This window comes from Nanorana parkeri, unplaced genomic scaffold (assembly GCF_000935625.1).
Source record: "Nanorana parkeri isolate BGI_ZX_2015 unplaced genomic scaffold, ASM93562v1 scaffold25, whole genome shotgun sequence".
NCBI lineage: Eukaryota > Metazoa > Chordata > Amphibia > Anura > Dicroglossidae > Nanorana > Nanorana parkeri.
The window spans coordinates 2570774-2587886 of NW_017306293.1; the positions used below are offsets into that span (position 1 = coordinate 2570774).

Consider the following 17113-nt stretch of genomic DNA (forward strand, 5'->3'; position numbering starts at 1 on the left):
CACAAAATTTATGTCACCTTTTCTGAGATAATACCAAGTATACTGTGCTCTGCATGGTCATCTATACTTTTCATTAGATTGTAAGCTCTGTGAGATGGGATTCCCCTTACCCAGGAGAAGTTATCCTTATTATATCTCTTTGCTCTGTATGCACATTACATTGCCCGTGTGAATCACAGCGGCCGTGTTTTGCTCCGCATAAAAGCAAATTAATAAGTGAGGAGAAGCAGAAGATGAAGTGATTATAATGTGTGAGGAAGTTCTGAGAGTGATTTTTAAGCGCATGATTGTAAAAGCAAGTCCATCTTTTGACTTGCATAATAGCTTCTCAGAGCCATCTCAGCTGGGAGATTAGAGCCTGCGTCACCAGCATTATGATGGAAATCACATTCCGATAATGATTGAGCCCTTCTTGGGCCCTCTGAGATCTGCATAATATAACTCTCTTCACAATACACTGGTTCTTTGCCAAAATTTTAAAAATCAGCCTCTACTCTGTTTATTTAGAGAGTTAACAGCTCAATACCCTTTAAATGGAAACCATATTTAACACTTTAATTGTCAGGCTGGCAAGACAACATCACAATTTTATTAACCCCTTCCAAATGATCTAGAACAGTAGTAAAATACTGCGGATATGCTATAGGAATACATTTAAAACCATCTTTTTTTATATCTTTATATTGGTTGCCTAAAAATGTTGGATAGGAAAATGAAAGTGTTGCCCTTAGAATGTAATCAGATAACAGCTGTAATTTTTCTATTGCATACATGAACTGCTAGTAGTTAGAATGGGCTGCTTCTTTCTTCCTTTTTGTCTCCAATAGTGATGGGCCGAACACACCCGAGTTCAGTTCGAGTTTGTACTTTAGAATATGAAAAAAGTTTGAACTCGTTTTTAGGGAGCAGTGATTTTAACATTGCTTAATGTGAAACTATAAAAATGAAAAATTCCTTTAAATATAGTGCCTGGGGAGTCCCCTTGAACTGCCTGTAAATTAGCGCATCTGTACGATGTATAGAACCTGCTGCAGCAAAAATGATATTTGTAAAGAAAAAATTGACATTTATAAAGAAAAAAAAAAGGTGTGTGGTTTCCCCCTCCCAAACAATACCAGACTCTTTAGGTCTAGTAGGAATGTTAGGAGGGACCTCATTCAAATAAAGGGAAAAGAATAGTGTGGTGTTCCCCCCAAAAGTCCTACCAGACCCTTAAGGTCTGGTAGGAATTTTTGTATGGACCCCATTTTAAAAAAAAAACAAAAAAAAGTGTGTGGGGTTCCACCTCAAAGTCATACCAGGCCCTTAAGGTCTGGTAGGAATTTTTGTATGGACCCCATTTTAAAAAAAAAACAAAAAAAAGTGTGTGGGGTTCCACCTCAAAGTCATACCAGGCCCTTAAGGTCTGGTAGGAATTTTTGTATGGACCCCATTTTAAAAAAAAAACAAAAAAAAGTGTGTGGGGTTCCACCTCAAAGTCATACCAGGCCCTTAAGGTCTGGTAGGAATTTTAAGGAGGAACCCCACCCCCAAAACATGGGGTCCCCCCTAAAATTCCTAACCAGACCCTTGATCCGAGCACAGGCCTGGCAGGACAGGAAAGGGGAGGGGACGAGCGAGCTCCCCCCCTTCCTGCAATACCAGGCCACATGCCCGCGGCACTGGGAGGGTGCTTTTTCAGGGTCGGCCCTGGAAAAGCACCTTGTTCACTGGCGGAACTACCAGGGTCGCAGCGGTCGCAATTGCGACCGGGCCCTGGCATTCCACCACTTAGGGGGGCCCAGCGAGGAAGAAGAGGGCCCCCCAGAGAGTGCCGCTCCTTCCCTGCCTGCAAGAGAGAGACTCACCTGGCCGCGTTCTCAGAGCGGCGTTCGGCTCCGCCCACTCCCTTGGCGTGACTCGTGCAGCCGTCCCCATAAAGCCGGGAGACTTGAAATGCTCAGTGTCTTACCTAAAGCGCTGAGCATTTCCCGGCTGGCTACTGCTCTTTCTATTGCTCCGTCCTGTCCGTTGGCTGTTAGGCTCCCGACGTGGCAGTCTGCCTGTTTGATCTGCAGCCTGTCAGCTCCCCTGTCTGGAGACAGACAATCTCCAGTGCTCTACCTCGCTCTGCATGATAAGCTGGGTGGAAGGGAAACAACAAGATCGTGTTGCAGGAGCTCTCGGCACGCTGGACTGGCTCCGTGTGGGGGTGGGGGGGGAATGATATAGTGCTCACTTTTATTATAATGCTTTGCTGGGACTTGTAGTCCTGCATAGCTGGTGTTTTTCTGCATTGCTGTATGACGATTATACAGCAATGCAGAATAGCTCCAAACATGTAGGACTACAAGTCCCAGCAATGCATTATATTTTTAAGTAGGGATTCACCACTGCCAATACTAGGCCTTTTCACGAGTACTCATACTTGTGAAAATGCCCCGATACTAAACGCAAATACCGGCGTTCTGTCGAGAACGCCAACGTAGTCGAAATTGCCGACCTCAGCATCTGCGCTTGTGCACAGACCAGTATTATTGAGGGAACAAGCATTTATTCACAAAGTATTTTGTTTAAATTGTTAATTGTGACGGTTAATAATATTCCACCCATCATTTACTGCCATGGACGGGATATTACTAACGGTCACAATCAACAATTGCAAACGAATACCTTGTAAATAAATGCCGGTTTCCTTGTTAATCCCGTCTGTATATAAGCGCAGATACTGGGTCGGCGTTCTCGACAGAACATCAGCACTAACATTTTAAACAAGCGGCTGCCCGAGGCCCTTGCTGCAGACCTCGGCAGCCTTCCTGTTAACCATGGGTGGGCCCTTCATGGTTTCTTGCACCGGGGCCCTGAAGGCTCTTGTTACGCCTCTGACCTTGTCCCTGTGCCGATGGGGACAAGGGACTCTTCACCACAAGCCCTGGGGGGTTGGTTGTGGGGGTGCGGTCAGGAGGCTTATTCACATTAGGGCACCCCTTTAATAAAGGGGCACCTAGATGCGGCCTCCCCCTTGTGAAAATACAACAAAGGCTTTTGACAAGTCCTTTATTGTAAAAAAAAAATTGATCCACCGATGTAATCCTGGGGTCAATCACAACGTCCAGCGTTGTCCACGACGATGGTGACTCGACGAAATTAAAAAAGTTAAATAAAACATAAATAGAAATTATTTTTTTTACACGCTGCCCACTGACCCGTCCGCTCACGACGAACTCCTGCCACAGAATGGCTTTCTGACAGATGCAGACAAAATATAAACAATTGAGCGGCGCTAGCGGTGACAGCTAGCTGGCTCCGCCCAACTGTTTACATTTGTACAGCACCTGACAGGACTTAGCTGTGTGAGCCATGATTAGGCAAAGTCATTACTTTGCCCAATCATGGCTTTCAGAGTGCACTGTGCTGTGATTGGGTAAAGTCTTGCACGTGACCTGAGGTCAGGTGCATTGCTTTGCCCAATCAGGGCTTCACGAGGCACTGTGCGGTGCAGAGTGCCTTGTGGGGTGCTTGGTGGGTAAACAGCCCGCCGAACGCCCTGATAGTTTGTGTGTTTGCTGGACACACGAACTGCCAATGTTCGAGTCGAACTGTTGCTCGACTCAAACATCGAGCCCATCCCTAATCTCCAACTACCCCTCTTAATTTATATATATATGCAAATACATATGTGCTTCTTCCTCCATGCATACAATATATTTTTAGAATATTTTGTAATTGTTTAATAAAATATAAAACATGACACTATATGAGCAATTTTCAGTGAAAAGACCAAGGAATTTTGTTAAATAGATGTCTTAATCGGTTCATTAACAATGCACAAAAAAATGGTGTCCAGTACACAATATAAAGTAACTGTGCACACTAGTCAACAGTCAACACTGGAGGATCGGAGTGGAGAGGGGGGGAGCCGTGAGTGACAGTCACGGCTCTCTGCAGGGAGATGATGGAGAAGTGAGCGAGCAATGGTATGTGCTTGCTCACTTCCCGATCTATTGAGCCAACATGTGACAGTTTCATTGAAAACATGAAAAAATATTATCCAAGCTGCATCGCTTTCTTCATATCTATCCACAATTGCCATAATAACCAATTCAGGAGAATATTATTTCTATAAGTATATACACTTACAATTACTGTTTAACCTCCCTGGCGGTATGGTTATTTAGGATTTTAGCATCCCAAAGCGGTACATTGTTTTTCATGGCAATTTGTTGTTTTATATTGTAGGCCTGTAATTCTTAGTAAATCTTAGGAATAACTCACCTAAATCTGTCCAAACAAGAGTCCAGTAGACATCCCAGGTATGATAAAGTTTAAAACACGATGAAAACGAAACGAAAAGTCAGATGCCGGCCGGCCGCGTACAGCAGAGGACGCCACGGGCTCGCAGGGACAAGGTAAGTGACACTTTTCTGTGCATTCCCGAGTCTGGCTCGGGGTTACCGCTCCGGGTATTGAAAATTAACCCTGAGCGGAATACCACCAGGGAGGTTAATATAGGTTTTGAATAATACTTTCTCCAGTCTAGCTCACATAGTGTTCTTCCCTTACATGCCACCAGGTCTGCGGATGTCAATTGGGGTCTACAGAATTACTGAAATACAGGGAACCAAAAGGTCAGTATACCTTAGGCATCCAAAGGAAGGGGAGCCAGGTAATACCCACATAGCTGGTAGACAGACTTACCATGCTCTCACATACATCTGATGCAGCTGTATGCCATAATGGCATCTCATCCCGGCAGGATACTTCACCCTCTCTTCCAGCCCCATCCTTTTTCAAGTTCTATCCGTTTCCTTCCCCAGAGGTGTTACTTGTGGCATCTCATCCGGTCTTTGGAACACAATGGCTTTCAGCCTGATGTACTGCACCTAGGGAATTTTACAATCTACTTTATATTTACCTACAACTATGTACAACAAGTGTTACCCCAAACCAGTTTATACCCAGTCAGGAAGGACCTAGCACTACACCCTTGTTGGTAAAATATAAAGAAAGTTGTACAAGCAGATTGTAATGTGAGAGGTCCACTTTAGGCCATGGTCCAGTGTATTAGACTATAAGGAATTAATAGAAATAGTGGAAAGGTTTACAGTCCATCATGTTATAATATGACATAAAAAAGGTTGATACAGATAAAAACATTTCTTATATGTTTCTTCTGTCAGACAAAAACATTTCTTATTTCGTATGATACATTCACTATTACTGGAGCATGTGATTAGCGGTGTATTTGGAAAAGGTGACTTGGTGAAGGGGTCCTAAGCTGTTAACTTGCCCAGGGGCCTGTTTGATCTTCATCTGCCTCTGCTCCAGCCAAAACAGTACTGACATGAAAAAAGAAGTAGGGTCATCTGTCTGACTATTGCTTACAGCCTTCTGGAAAAACTAGATATACAAATGTGTTCATTTTTTAAACACATTTACTGGTGTATTAACAGCAGTCATCTTTTTAAAATGCTACAATAAGCATTTTAGAAGCTGCAATAAAGTCATGTATTCTATTAGTTAACAGCCCTTTTTTTAAATGTGCTGCAGAAGGGAATAACACACAACCCCAGGCTGAAGAGGTTTAATGGTGCTAGATTTGTCTACCTGTTTAAAGTATTCAGTGAACAAATAGCAGATAGGAATAAGTAAATTTGCTCCAGTATGATGGTTTATTCATTCCCTAGAGTCAGATCTGGCAAATGTTCCATTCGCGCTTCCCTTTCTGTATCCTGGGATTACAGTGAAAGACTCAGAAACCATCTCACAGTGTCAATACTCTTCTCTCAGAGCTCATTCTTTAATCTCTGCTCTGCTCTCAGAGCCGCAAGCAAGTTGTCCCTGACGGGGTCAAACCTGGAGACTTACTTACCCCATCACTTTTTGAGGGCACTCTGCTTTTCATGCTCTCTTGGGACGTATTAACCTCTCACCTCCACAGCTAGCTAAATAACTATTTTCTCTCACCGAAACTATCATCTGTTCTGCTTTCTAAATATTGTATGAACTGGGAATTTCACAGTATTATTAATTTACTGCATGTGCTGTATCATTTCCATTATACATGTTCATGTGGATTGATCAAATATTATGTGTGGATTATAGAAATTCTATTGTTGGGTTGCTTTATAGATACTGACCAGGAAATATAGCACTTTGTTATTAGGGCTGTTCCCTGCCCAGAGGGGCAGGGAATCCCATCTGATAACGCTCTGCAAATCTGATAACACTCTGTGGATCCTCATCATACAGCACATTGTGTACCATATTAACTAGTTAGGTACCCCTTTACTAGTTCATGGAGCAGATGGGTTGGCTGAGTGGCATTCACACTGAATCGGCAAAATGGATTGTCACTACCCATTTATGATGCATATAAGATATGTATCAATCAATTATATTTGGAAATGACAAGTAACTAAATAAATAACATTTATTTTTATTTGGCAAATGAAATGTTACATATAATGCCTTAACAAAATTTGTTTTTGCATATAAACTGCAGTGTATATCATGCATGTGGGTGAATGTATAATCATAACAATTCATTTTAGTCTTCCTTCTGATCTCATTAATACCAGTTCAGTTTAAACATAGCCTGCCAACTACTGTATGCAGATAATTGCTTTTTTTAGGCCAGGCTCACACTACCCTGTTACGGTAATGTGTATGTTACCACAACATATATTGCATGCATTGCTGTGCACTGCAGTACATTATATTGCACTGGCATGCCTTGTGTTTCTGAGGGTCAGATGCAGTTTCATGAAAAATGAACGTGCTACCTTAATGCAGCGCATGTTAACATGTGCCTTACTGTGCTGCAGAGATGTGAATCTGGCCTCAAAGTAAAGAGGTAAGCAGTGAAGCTGCTACTGCCTGCATTTCAAACCCCCTTTCCCTGTAGAGTGGCCTGGGATCCCCATATACTAAAGCTCTCTGTTATGCAAGTAAGGATTGCCTTCTGTGGTGGGGGGCTCTGACCCACAGTTTGCTGCACCTGAATTTGGCCCATCTCTGCTATGGGTGGTCTAACTAACCAATATTGAGGCATGGAAAAGGACAGACCAAAGCCGGTGAGCACATGAGGTGGTTGCTGTTTGTATGTTAAAGCACCCCAGTATTTTCTACTCTATATAAAACAGAGAACAACAGTTTTGGCTGGCATTTCACTATGAGGATCTAAACAGATTGTCAGGAACCAGATCTGAACCCAAGGCCTCTGCTGTAGCTGGCAGTGGTTCTACCTGCTGAGCCACCTTAGAACTTTGGATAGCTCATTGCCTGATCTCCTCTGTAATCCTCAGTTAAACATAGTTTCTGCTGAACTACTTGCTCCTCCCTTGAACTTCCTATTTAAGCCATGCCTCTGCACTTCCTGTTTGCCAGATTATTTTGCTCCTGCCAATATCTTGCTTCCTTGCTCCTCCTGCGATACAATCCGCTCATAGTGCTACCCGTGTACCGACCTTTGGCTGCTGATTCACAGACTACTCTCATCGTCTTGCACTTCATACCTTATACCTTTGGCTACTGACCTCGGCTTAATCTCTGACTACGCTTCTGCCTGCTCCTTTACTACTACCGTCTGCTTGTTTACCGAACTCGGCCTGTTTGACTATGACTTTGCCTGCTGTTTCAGCTACTGGTCTCCGAGCCTGATCCAGATTGTGACACAAATATTCGTTTAATAGTATTAGAACAGAAAACACGCTCCAGAGTGAGTGATCTAAGTGGATCAGTCAGACCACACTCCCTGTTTGGTTAAAAAAAGAAAAGCAATTAAGTTTTTGAGACCAAGGTGTATATTTATAAATATTTCACATAACTGTTCATCTTGCCAAAGACTTGGTTTTAGATTTGTACCTTATTATGGCCACTAGATAGGAAATCTTCTAAGCTCTATGACTCTATCTAGTGGCCATGATCCATGGATCCATCTAGTGGCCACAGTGCGGTGCAAATCTAAAACTAAGATGTTGTCAGGGCAAACAGCTCTGCAAAAATTTAAAAAATACACCTCCAAATTGTTATGGAGAAACAATTTATTTGACACTATCCTTTACATTCTTCTATGGTGAAAGGGAACTTTTTTATTTTGCCAGAGAAAAGTGCACCAGATCGCATTAATAAATTAATACCATTCTTTTTATTGATATTAATTTGACACAATCAGCAATCTCAAAGTTATCCAGGTAGGTTTTGCTGGAGTCTCCCTTGGAAAATGCCATGGATGTCACTCTATTCATGGACTTAATTTGTATGAAAATCAGGAGCATAACTAGATATTATATGCATATTGATAGCAAAAGTTTAATGTGTGTCCTCCAATTATTATACTAATTAATGCCACAGTCCATTCTTTTTTAATATACAATTAGCTGTCTCTGTCATTTTCAAATACATTTCTCTTTTATTGCCTTGGTGTTTTGTTCCTGCTTTTTACTTTAAGCTGTTAAGGGGCCTAATCTGATAAACAACAATGTGCACTTGGATGTGCAGGGATAGTTTGCACTGCTAAGTCAGGTCAGCAGTTGACTCTATATATCCTGATTGCAATAGAAAGCAGAGATTAAGAGAGATGCAACATAACAGTGAAAGTACTTTACTTACAGCAATGAAGAGGGGCTATACTGAGTTCCATTGGGGGAAACATACATGTTTGATATCCTTATCAGCAGTGGTGTCCCTAGACTTTTTGCTGCCTGAGGCAGGCGCGGGTGGGGGTTTGTAGGCGTTATGGTGGTGATGGTGGAGCATGCGGGAGTGGGGTAAAGGAGACAGTGCCGCCAGACAGGAAAGTGACGTCACCCTCTGCAGGCTCTGACAGGATATGACATTTTTGCTTTTGGGTTTAGATCAGCTTTATTTGCATACAATTATACATCTTCTGCAGTGGGTCTAGCTACTGGCCTATTCCTTTTGTTGTTTCTCAGTCTTATCACCATTTACATTTGGTGATGTTACGTTTGGTGGTGAATTTACTTACTGCCAGTGTTTTGTCAGGATTTATAGGTTACTGGGATAAGTATTTCTATGGCATTGTTGGATGTATGTAAGTCAGACACCGAATCTTCCACATATTCTTTCGTACATGGAGCGAGAACATGCATACCGCATGTAATGTAGAGGATTGTCTATAGATGATAGCCCCTGGATAGATGTTTCCACGAACAACCATGTATCCTAAACTGCATGTAATGTGATGCAGATTTTAGATGTGGCCTCTGCCACACCGGTATTGCTTGAATGGGTAAAGCGGCTGCATTTGAATGGGGAATCCTGGCATTCCTACCGTAAGAATCCGTAGGTTCTTGCCGCAGGAATCCCAGAATGTGGCATAAGAACCTGTGCGAATGTAGCCTTATTCTGATGCTGATGTAGTATAGTTGCAAAATGATAAAATCTATTTATGTCATCTTCTTTGGCTTTCCTTCCTTTATGTACATGCATCAACACATGTTATAGCATACCTTAACAGGCGCTCCATTAGGCAGCCCAGTCATTATGAATGGGCTGCCAAGGTAACACAGGATGACAAATTACCCTTTTTTTAAATAAATCACAGTGCACTACAACGCACATTATATGTGCTGTGCTCTACAGTACTCTACAATGTGTTAGAATGCCATTCACAATGAATGGTGACCATCAACACAACACACCCGCTACTTTTTGTGGTGCCATTGTGGTGCCATTCACAATGGCAGTGGAGAAAAAGCAGTAGCAAGACCCCAGTGTAATGTAGGTACATATAGTAAGTAAGTAAGGACATTTTTAATAAGAACTTTAACTTTAAATGGTTTTGCTTGGAAAGCCACGTCACTTTTCTGCGGTGCGTCTATTATATAACTGTACAATGTTATATAAACTATACAGTAAAGACATTAACATTATTATGTCTTTTTTTGCTGCAGTTTTAGAGGTTTTTGTAATCCATAATTCCAACATTTGCTGCATCTTCACTTTGCATTGTAATTTATTGCTTAAGCATATTTATTATGCTTAGAAGAGGAAAACTGCAAAAATGAAGTGGATTATACCATATAAAGTAGCAAAGCTGATGATATTTTACTAATGATTTAAGAAGTATTTATATAAATGCAGGACCAATTTGGCAGAAATGTAAAATCGCTCTGGTTGGGTGAAAAACAAGGGTAGAATTCTGCTCAGTGTGCTGAAATGTTTTATTCTATTATGTATACAAATAATAATTGTTCAGATGTTGAAAACACTTAATACTGGGCTCCTATGAGACCCATTTAGAGATGGCATATAGTGTGAGCAGCGATGAGCAAAGAAAGTTGGCAGTAGAGATTTAAAAAGGAGAGTAAGCATAGTAATTTTATTATTGATTGGGTTATGTTTTATTGCTCAATGCAAATAGTCTTAAACTGAAAGCCTGCTCAACCTCCACAGCAGTCTGGGACTCTGTATAGCATAATACAGAACTCCCATCCTGCTGAAGTCCAGTCACCATGAAATCTAAGGCCCCGTTCACATATAGCGACATACCTTTTGCAGCGGATCCGCACGGCCGGGATAGCGCGACTTTCGGGGCGACGTTCCAGCGACGATCCAGCGACGGTAGCGCGACCTTCCCCGTCGGGCTCCATAGCAAAAAAGTAAAATCGCGCAAAATCCGCCGAAAAAAGGGTCCGGTAGAAGCGACTTGCGACCGCGACGAGCGACATGGAGTTAAGACAGCTCCATTGAATAACATTGGCCGGCGACTTCTCGCGATATCGCGCGGCAAAAATGCGCGATATCGCGGCGGAAATCGCGCGACAATTCGCTATATGTGAACGGGGCCTAAAAAAAAATAAAACGGTACACAATTTGTGGGAAGAAAAAGTGGCACTATTATATTGTGTGTTAGACTAATAAGTTGCAGCCTGGTATTATTTCAAAAGTAAATATTACACTGACTCAACATATGCCCCTAGCATGGCAGCTGGGTCTCTGCATGCCTTTACTTGAACATAAATACTGTACAGGCTCTGAAGAGTTCAAGACGTTCCTCAGTTCTAACAACAATGGTCATATATCAGCCACTTGAATCTTGATTCCTGACACAGTCATAACTGCAGTCACTGGGACCTTTCAATTGTTCTGGTAACAATCACTGAAACCTGTATAGCTGACACTAGATTTTACAAGTAAGCCCTAGTAGATTATGTAGTGATCCTTCTAAAGTGAAAAGAACAATACAAGTTTAATGTATAGAAAAAAACAACAGGCATAAGAAAGTTTAACTGGTCTATCTGGCAATTATTATAATTATCATAGTATTTTTTCCTACACTAAATCATTTATGAAGCTTCTCAATGTCACCTGCCATATAGGTTCCAACAAATGCTTACCTTGAAGATCTCCTCTAGCCATTTTAGTTAAAATAGTGGACATCTGGGCCTGTCTTTCATTGTTAAACATGAGCCTAGGATACTGGTCTGTTAATGACTTATCTAATGTATGATTCATACCCAAGGGGAAATGCTGCTTTAAATCCACTCATGTGGTTTATTTATTTTGGTAATTATTGTGCATGTACTGTCTGTGGTGAATATATCACTTTCATAAGCAGTGTGGCCTTGGGAAAGACTAACTTCAAAGGTCATGAAAGCCGTTTATATTTCATGTGAGTGATATTCTATTTACTAATGTAAATGGCATAAGCGATGCAGATAAGTTCAGTGTTGGGTTTCTGAAGGGTAATCACATTGACAACTAATAACCCTGTGATCCTTTATATTATCCCTCTACCCTAGAATAATTAAACTGGTGCAGTCCTCCCTTTATTTTCCAGCCATTAATTTTAAATTAGGAACATTAATTTTAAAATTCCATTTTAGTACAAGAGCATCCCTAGTTTTCTATTTTAGTTTTGTTACCCGCCCTGGCTTTTACCTGACACAGTGCTATGTTCAGTTGACTACACTTAAAGACCATCTCTGGCATTAACCATTTTTTGCTGGAAACTGTACTAAAAAGCATTACGCTTTTTATGTAAGAAAGACAGTGGGCAATAAAGGAGTAGAATTATGCACCCAAAAAGCAGATACAATTTACAGATATAAACAAGATCTTATAATTCTGTCCTTGTTACAGAAGCAGAAACTTAGCGAACCAATGTAAATGCTCATTAGATCAGCTAAAAGTGCTGCTATGTTGGCATAGATGTAACTTTCCACTAAGGATCTAGCACTTTAACAGTATTTGGATGCAGTTCATGCTATCCACCCGGTAACCAAAGGCCCAGTTAGTCTTGCACCTAAATGTGTGTGGTTATGTACAGTAGATGTCACTGCCTCTTTCTGTTTCTTATTGAATATTTTAGGGTTACAAAAAAAACCAATAAATTAAGATAAAAGAACACAAGACCCGAGCCTCGTTTACAAGTCCCAGGGCTTTTGTTTATATTTTGGATATGTCTAGAGCTGCAGCTAACGATTATTTTCAAAATCGATTAGTTAGCCGATTATTAAGTACTATATTGTCTTACAACTGCTGCTTTGTTTTGCAGTCAACCTAGCCAATCTTGATATTGTTTTTTGGGCACAGATAGTACTTTCATGTAAAAAATGGGGGAACCCAAGATAGAGGTTGGATGGATCAACAAAAGATATCAAAATATAAACTAAATTGTATAATGGTAAACACTTCCAGGCTTGTCAACTGTTATATCTGTGTTCTAAAACAATATGGAAGAAACAACAGGTTCCCACTTGGCTACACATCAGAGATCAGCTGAGAAACCATATGATCAGATAAATGTTCTTCAAACAAAATTGGCATAAAGTATAAAAAAATCTATTTATTTCAAGAAAATGTATAACCATAATTTATCCAATGTGCACACATATACCCCCCCTCCTCAACATTAGCAAAACCCCTCCCTATAAAAACACAATGCATGTAGGACCAGTTGGGTACCTGATGTAGGCCTATATAGAAAAAATTCATGCGCATGTCCTGTGTCAATATAAATGGTAACCGTGTGGTGGGTGGTGGAGATCAATTGTCTCGGTCCTTGAACCTCATAAAACTCCAAAATCAGACATAGGGACAATAGGTACTGGATGTGGTATAGTCCAAGTACTGGGTATATGATGCAATATAAGGTATCAGAGATAGGTGAATTTGTGTACACTGAAGAAATTCTCAATGGAAGGTGGTTATAGATAAAGGTGAATTAAGCTGTGCTACTGCTACACAATATATCTCACCGCCGTTACATCATAATTTTTCTTTCAGCCGTTGTAAGATGATTTTGAAGAGAAAGGTTGTCATACCCATTTCTGCTCATTCAAACTGCAGTTATTTCTACTAGTGGTTGACAACCTTTGTCTTCAAAATTATCTTACAACGGATGAAAGAAAAATTATAATTTAATGGCGGTGAGATATACTGTGTAGCAGTAGCACAGCTTAATTCACCTTTATCTATAATCACGTCCATTGAGACTTTCTTCAGTGTACACAAATTCACCTACCTCTGATACCTTATACCCTGTTTCCCTGAAAATAAGACCTACCCCAAAAAAAAGACCTAGCACTATTTTTGGGAATTGTTAAAATATAAGACCTACCCCGAAAATAAGAACTAGTTGTGACCATTCCCACCGGCCCCGGGAATGGTCACATAAGGGGGAACTTGAAGAGCCGCGGGACAGAATCCGAGGTGACAACGAAGCCAGCTCTAAAGGAAGCGAGGCAGCAGTGGACGGAGCAGAGCCAAATACGCTAATGCTTCCTCTATAGCGCTGGCTCCTGTCACAGGCGGAGTGATTCCAAATGCACTCCGCCTGTGAGGAATCGATAGTAAAAGTGTGCTTCGCTCATTCTGGCCAGCAATTGGTAACAAAATAACTCTTGGAAAGGTGCGGCACCCCTGATTGCCCTGATCACCCTATTCTTAACTTTGCCATTTTGGATTATTTCATTTGGATTTGCATTAACTTTGGATTGTTGTACATTTAAAAAAAAATAAAATAAGACTTACCCCGAAAATAAGACCTAGTGTGTTTTTTTTGAGCCAAAAAAATATAAGACAGTGTCTTATTTTCGGGGAAACACGGTATTGCATAATGTACCCTGTACTTGGACTATACCACATCCCGCACCTATTGTCCCTATGTCTGATTTTGGAGTTTTATGAGGTTCAAGGACCGAGACAATTCATCTACACCACCCACAACACTGTTACCGTTTATATTAACACAGGACATGTGCATGATTTTTTTATATATAGGCCTACATCAGGTACCCAACTGGTCCTACATGCGTTGTGTTTTTATAGAGAGGGGGTTTGCTAATGTTGGGTTGGGGGGTATATGTGTGCACATTGGATAAATTATGGTTATACATTTACTTGAAATAAATAGATTTTTTAATACTTTATGCCAATTTTGTTTGCAGTACATTTACTGTATGTGATCATATGGTTTCTCAGCTGATCTCTGATGTGTAGCCAGGTGGGAAGCTGTTGTTTCTTCCATTGACAGATAGTACTTTCTTTATATGATAGACTAATTTTTTTTAGAAATGACGAAAAAATTGCAAAAATTATGGAAAAAGCAGTTTTCTGTTGATTTCGACCACATAAAAAATTGAGACATAATGTTTTTTGTTCCTGAAAAATAAATTTGTCTGGAATCAAACAATACCTCATTTCCCTGTTCTTTTTGCATGTAATGGGGAAAATATATTGTGTATAAACAATGGTGTATATGCTAGATTTTATTTATGGAGTATTTTTCTCACACTGTAGCATGACAACAAATGCCCTATCTTTGAAAACCCCTCAAAATTGCACCATTTTTTCTAGGTTCATTTTCAGTTTCTTATGTATATGAGTAGGTATTGATGCTATAAAATACGTTATACTACTCCTATACATGAGAACATCACATAAGTATGCCTTAATCACTTAGTGGGAGCATGGCAGGGCCCAGGAACGAGAGTACATTTTTCCTGTCAATGGTTGAAAACTGGCATGTCAGTTTTTAGACACAGAACTGCATTTACAGGATATCTCAGTTCCATGCATTATATCTTTCAGGTTTCATAGTCTACCCTAAAGGGGAACTAAATCTGTGAAAATTTCGAGCAGACAGGCTTTTCACTGCAGAAGAGACATGCCATGTCACATGGCACAAAACTACCTCCCTGTATTTTTATCTCATTGTGCATTCTCAGCACACAGAAATGAATGACTCTCATGACTGCAATGATGGCTAAAGACCAGCACTCAGAAGAAGATGGCAAGCTGATGGCAGTGCCGATAAAGGATGTAACGGATGTTGCATGGCTGGAGCGGAGGTAGGTATCATGGATTTTAGTTCCTCTTAAAGTATTACAGATCTTTTTTTGGGACAGACAGGGCTTTAATTTGATAGCAAATGGACACATTTATTTTATTTCCTTGGGTTTTTATTTGGTATAAATAGTTTTAAAAAAATGGGGAAAAAAATCATATTTCCGTAATTTTTCTTAACACGATGTTTACGTGGTTTGCGTACCTCCATGTCTTTACCCCAAAATATAATCAAAAAAGTCCACTGATTAAAATTATATCTTGTTAGTGCTATTTTTAATGTAATGTAGTGGAATGGTAAAGGTCAATGTGAACGTAGATGTTTTACTTTAGGAGAGCTTTATTCCTCATTTAACGCTATATTGTGACATACACAGGGGAAATAAACAGTTTGAGTAAATTGTTAGCGTAACTTTAAGATAGCATTAAGTCGGGTTAACGAGGGCACACATGATCACAGCAGCAACTTTTTCACTAGTTGGTAATCGCTAAAGATTTGAATGACCTTGTTTTTCTCTTAGGTAAGTATTTGATGCTTGTGCAGAAAACGCAAATGTCATCCAGATAATGCAACATCATTGCTGTGACATGGGGCTTTATTTTGTGAGGGATTACTTTTATTTAGCCCCATGCACACAGACTCTATTATCAATACAAAGTTTAATTCCCCTGGAAGCACAGGTGCTGCGTACAGCCACCCATAGAAAAAATGGCTGTGTGTGGCTGTATGCGCATATACACCGGTACCTACATTTCCATGGGGGTATTCCCTGAACAAAAAAAGTGTTCTTAAACATGTGTATAGTGTATGGGCCTTCTGCATATGGGAAAACGCCCCTGTGCTGTATGTGAGTACTGGTGTATACCCACATACAGCCACACACAGCCATTTATTTCTATGGGCATATGTATGCAGCATCTGTGCTTTCTGAACACGGAAAATGGCCATATTTTACGTTTTATTGGCAAAAAAGTCTTAGAAATGTCTCTTTAAGTCCCCTGGCAAAGAAAGATGCCCTTTTTACTCACCTAAAGCCACTGTCACGTGAAACTCAAATCCCGAGTCTTCTCTCTTCTTCTCTTTAAAGGGGGTGGGGTACTTCTTTGAATGTCTAAGTTACTGTCTGCATGATGTGGACACTTCCTTTTGGCTGTCCAGCAGAGGGGTCCTCTCAGGATTCAGAAGAGGAGTCTGCAGCAGTGAAGTCAGCACCAAGGAACTGTTGGGGACCAGCCAATGTGGGCACATCTGCAGCACTAGATTAGGGGTCTACACATCCAGAACAAGCACTAATGAAGCACCCGGATGGCTGACAAGGTAAAAAAAGGAAATGCACAGGGTAGGTTACAGAGGGGCGAGAGGGATTTGCCAGATTAGCTAAACAGATTATTAAACCATGCAAAGAAACAAACAAAAGGACAGCACCCTTTTCTCGTGCAATACTGTTTATTGAATGCAAACTATATGTAGAGATAAAAGCTACTCACATGTACAAGATGGAGACAAGTGATGTACAACACCATACATGCAGGGTACAGCCAAAGGTTCTGACGCGTTTCGGGGGAGCTCTCCCCTTCCTCAGAGCCACCAGTATATATAAATATACACTAAGTACCAGACTTGTGATCAGTATAGAAGCCAATCGCAAAGGGGCTAAAGAGAGCCAATCAAAAAAACAACTTCAGACAGGGGCAAAGGGTGACATCGCCCAATACAAATGTCTATGTCTAAATAAATTATTCCAGCAATCTAGATAGGAAAAAACGGGGATGAACAAACAGCCTGAATAGCATGAAAAAGCCATCACATACCTGGTTA

The 17113-nt window shown here is 40.7% G+C and overlaps 1 protein-coding gene across 1 annotated transcript in view; it reads left to right on the forward strand.

Moving 5' to 3' along the window:
* Window positions 1-17113, forward strand: part of MACROD1 (MACRO domain containing 1) — a 604497-nt gene that overhangs the window by 320947 nt on the left and 266437 nt on the right. The gene's annotated exons all lie outside the window — the stretch shown is intronic.